The sequence below is a fragment of the Varanus komodoensis genome, unplaced genomic scaffold, assembly GCF_004798865.1.
Source record: "Varanus komodoensis strain SLA01 unplaced genomic scaffold, ASM479886v1 scaffold2774, whole genome shotgun sequence".
In the NCBI taxonomy this organism is placed as follows: Eukaryota; Metazoa; Chordata; class Lepidosauria; order Squamata; family Varanidae; genus Varanus; species Varanus komodoensis.
The window spans coordinates 3,207-8,067 of NW_025335719.1; the positions used below are offsets into that span (position 1 = coordinate 3,207).

General features: G+C 44.1%; 1 long non-coding RNA gene across 1 annotated transcript in view; it reads left to right on the forward strand.

Moving 5' to 3' along the window:
* The window catches only part of LOC123025546, a 6,515-nt gene extending 1,660 nt beyond the window's left edge, over positions 1-4,855 (forward strand). Inside the window, exons 2-3 of the long non-coding RNA XR_006415133.1 lie at positions 1,323-1,401; positions 4,592-4,855. This is a non-coding gene — a long non-coding RNA (uncharacterized LOC123025546). The remainder of the gene's footprint in view (positions 1-1,322; positions 1,402-4,591) is intronic.
* Positions 4,856-4,861: the final 6 nt, after the last annotated feature.

A 4,861-nucleotide genomic window follows, 5' to 3' on the forward strand; every position in this document is an offset into this window, starting at 1 on the left:
CTTCAAGGAAGAATTATTTAGGGGACTTATGTAAAGGAAGTGGAACATTCTGATAAATTATTCTTTGGAAAAGGATACTAAAAACTTCTGGTCAATAGTTACAGATGCAATTTGCAATCTCATGGACTCAACAAAATGTACAATTGCTGCCCGGGTCTGGCAAATATTTTTTTTCTACATTCTTTAGGGAGCCCAGTAATCATGGCTCAATGGTTTCCTTTCCTTTTTCCCTGGATTTTTCTGATCATCCGGACTGGGCCCCTGTTACTCGTTTAGAAATAAAGATATTGATTCCCTGTATAAAATCCAGGAAGTGTCCAGGACCAGATTCAGTTGTGGACTACTGGGAGTTAACAAAACAGGGCAGGTGCCTGTATTAGCAGCCCTATTTACACAAGTTGATAGGACTGCTCAATTTTCCAGTGACTGGTCTCGGGCTGCTATAATCCCTATTCATACGGAAGGAGCTAGAAACAGTCCTTCCACCCACCATCCAATTAGCCTCCTTTCAAAGGCATGTTACCTGCTTCCCTTTACCTTAATAACAAACTTGTTACTCAGATTGAAGAAGAAACTGTGTTAAAAAATGAGCTGCCTGGCGTTAGAAGAGAGAGGTCACAAAATCTCCCAGCGAAGCACTGTACATTGATTTTAAAATCTGCTCTTGATTCCGTTCCAAGGGATAAGCTATGGGCTAAACATTATTCCTCTTCCACTTATAAAAGATTACTTTATTTAATTATGCGTTTATATCAGTGCCCTAATGTACAGGTGAGATGTGAAGTGAGGGGAACCCTGACTAACTCTATTCCTGTCCCTAGGGATGTCAGAATTGGAGCCATGCTATTCAATCTGTACCTTAATGACCTATCTAATATTTTTTCTTCATGTACTTCCATACCCCTAAACTGTCCGTAGGTAGCATAGCATTACTTTTAAATGCAATTAATGCTGTTCTTCATTCTATTCAGCAAAGTTGTGCTAAAACAAATACTGAGAGCATTTATCACTTATTTTAATAAAATTATATAGCAACAGATTTTCATAAAACCAAAATTCGGCTCTTTACTAGGAGTTTCTCCCTGCACAAGCAGGTTATAAGAGATGATGCAAATGATGGAACTTGAAGCTGCAGAAACTCTTCTGAACTCAAGCGCATGCATTTATTGATTGATCTGATGATGTGTTTTTGCATGGTCTAGATTAACATAATCGAAAGTACAGCCATAGATAACTGGAATTTGTTCCAAGGTGGTGGTTGTTTAGATATATAGGAATTGACCGAAATAATTTCCTTGTTCTTTGATTTCAAATTTACTTAGATAGTGCAACGATGCTTCATGATTACTCCAGCTACAATGACATCCAAAATGAGACAGGTGGTCATGCCAGTTACATTTGGTAAGTAGTTTGTGCTCTTTTAAGGTTGTGGGAGAGGTTAGGGGAGCTACCGAATTCTTAAAAGAAAATCTAAAGGACAGGCATCTCCTGATGGAGCAGGAGCGGTTTCCACAGTGAGTAGACACACTGTTCCATCTTAGCCAGGAAACACCGAACACTTAAATCTTGGTAAGATGGAAATTGAAATACCGGAATTTCTGATTACTACCATGATGCCTCCTTTGGAGGCCAGCATGCCGGGACGATGCAGAACAAGGAGGGAGAGAGAAAGAGCTGAACCCTGGCAGATGAGTGCATCTCTTAACCCAAATTATTGTGGCGATAAGGGACAATCTAGAAAAGTTTTAAATTAAATAAATATATAAGCATGTTACAGCTGCCTACTTTCCAGCTGCTGCCATGGAATTCCACAGGGTTCCATTTTGTCCCCCAAGCTTTTTAACTTCTGCATGAAACAGCTGGGAGAGGTCAGCTGGAGGTTTGGGCTACGGTGCCATCAGTACACTGATGACACCCAGCTCTACCTCTCTCTTGCCTCTAGTCCAGGTGAGGTAGGAGCTGTACTCAACCAGTGCCTGCCCGAGGTAATGGGCTGGATGGGGGTCAATACATTAAGACTTCATCCAGATAAGATGGAGGTCCTGTTGGTTGGCAGTTCAGCCTTCCAGGCAAGTGCTTTTAGCCCTGTCCTGAATGGGGTTGCACTCCCCCTAATGGATATGGTTTACAGTTTGGGAGTACTTCTCAGCCCAGAGCTGTCCCTGGAGTCCCAGGTGGCACAGGTGGTGAGGAGGGCTTTCCTTCAGCTTCATCTGATCCACCAACTGCATCCTTACCTGGAGGAGCATTGCCTGGCAACAGTGACCGATGCTCTGGTAACTTCCCAGTTGGATTACTGTAACTCACTCTATGTGGGTGCTTCCAGGATGTTAACAGGGACCAGCCGGTTTTCACATGTAACAGCAGTTACACTCCTCTACCAGTTACACTCCTCTACCAGTTACACTGGCTCACAATTGATGTCTGGGACCAATTTAAGGTGCTGGTGTTGACCAATAAAGCCCTAATCGGCTTGGGTCTGGGAGACCTGAAGGAACGCCTTCTTCCCTATATGCCCTCCTGCCCCTTGAGATGTGAGGTGGAGGCCCTACTCCAGGAGCCCTCCTTGAAGGAGATTAGGAGGGAGAGTACCCAGAGGAGGACCTTCTCTGTGGTGGCACCCTGACAAAGGAACATGCTCTCCAGAGAGGATTGCCTGGTGCCAACGTTATAGTCTTTTCAGTGTCAGGCAAAACCCTTTTCATTTTCCCATTATTCTAATGTTTAATTGGGGTTTTAATATAATGGTCTGATATTGTGGGGCTGATCTATTATATTTATTTATTGTAAGCTGTCCTAAGATGTTCTGTAGGGGACAGGATAGCAAAGCTTTTAATAAATGAATAAATACTTTGATCCATGGGTGATGCATGTGGAATTGTACTGGAAAAGATGATTGTCTTTAGAGTAAGTACCAAACAGATCTATTTAAAGAGGTGCTACATTACTGATCTCAATGGGGAACCAAAGCCTCAAATGTTTCATGGCCCTAGTACCGAAAGGATGCTTACTTGAAGATATTCAGGTACCTGTTACTGAGTGGCCACCTGGAGTTCCATGGAAGCTTAAAGTGCAGAAGTCAGCAAATGGTCCCTCAAAACAAAATTTGGGTACCGACCCCTGTAAGCCTCAAACAGCATGGTTAATAGCAGGGTTTGTAAGAGTCATTATACAAACCACCTGGAGGTGCTAGGAAGCCAAGCTCGGCTCCCTCTTCTGTACCGGCTGCATCAGCAGTGCGAAAATCAGCTGGGCACCAGTGCACAGTTGAGAGCTGTTCACCTCAACTGATTCCTCCTCTTCCTCCTGCCATTCTTGCTTTTACTCACAAGAGAAAGTTGTCCTTGCACAGCATGGTCGCACCAGCAGCAGCACAACCCCATCTGCACAGCTTGTGCCAAACTCTTGTGGCAAACACTAGGCTGCCTATTGTACACCCTGTTAGATCATTTTTTCATGTGCTCTGTGGAGAGAACGCTTGAACAATTCCTTGTTCCACCAAGGTTTGCCCAAAAATAATGGGCAACTGCTTGAGCCACGGAACAGTTTGCAAAGTTCTGCTATTGTACTTGAACTGCAAAGTGACAGAATGAGAACTTACCTGAATAATACAAAAAAGGAGAATGGTAGCTTTCATACTATTATTAGGCATGGATGCCAGGAAGAACTTCCTGACAGTTAGGTCCCCTAGGGCATGGAATGGGCTTCCCCAGGAGGTGCTTGAGGCCGCATCGATGAAGGTGTTCAAGGATTGGTTGGACTTGCACATGGTGGGCATGTCATGAGTGGAATCAGCTGGAACCAGGGGTCAGGCTAGATGGTCCGGGAGGCCACTTCCGACTCGCTCTGTTTCTGTTTCTGTTATTATACTTAACCTTCATTCTTGCATTAATGTCTTGAGAGCTTACAGAGTTCCATTTCCCCCTGACAACACAACCTTTAGATGCAGGTTGCTCTGAGAGGGAGTGGCTGCCCCAGTCATCCAGTGAGCTCCATGGCCAGATGAGGACAAGAACAGGATCTCCTGGGGCCCTAATCCAGAACCGTAACCACTATACCACACTGGTCTCCTGATGTGCAGCATTGGAAAAAACGGTCTTGTTCCACCTCTGCCATCTGTGCAGCCCCCAGCCCCCTGCTTCCTTCAGTGCCCATGCCAGAATGGGAGAGCTTGCAGTCCGGCTAGAACACGATAGAGGGAAGCATGGCAGGCGATTGTGGCCACCTGTAGAGATGCCAGTACTCAGGTGATGTTTGTCCTCGTCAACATAAAAGGCACATTTGGGTTTAAGCATAGCGCAACCGATTCCCCCACTCAGTCCCGACTCTACTCTGCCTGGGTCTAAAGGGCAGCTTTGCAGTAGATCACCCAATAGTGAAAAACTCAAGTGAAATTTACAAATTATATAAGGGACTTTCAACCAAATTTCCTCAACATGCTTGGATGGGCATTTTATTAATCAAATGGACATCAGAAGTGTCAGTCAGCAAGTTCTAAAAAGAGCAATGTGGCCACTTGGACACATGAAGAATGAAAACCGTATCAATCTTGCTAACAGAAAACAATCCTCCTTTGTATCTTTTTTAATAGGGATGTGTATCACTATATCAACACATTAAGATATGGTGACCTGCCAGTGAATCTTGGAGAAAATGGCTACAGATCTACTGAAGACAACATTTCTAGTTTTCTCTTTGAAAACATAAGTCTCTCAATTGAACCGTTAGCCAACGTAACACACAAGCATCCCCTTGATAAGTTATCAAAAAATATTATCAACGTTTTTGTTCTCATAATCTGCCTGCTGGGTCTATTGGGAAATGGAAGTGTCATCTGGCTTCTGGGCTTCCGCCTCAAGAG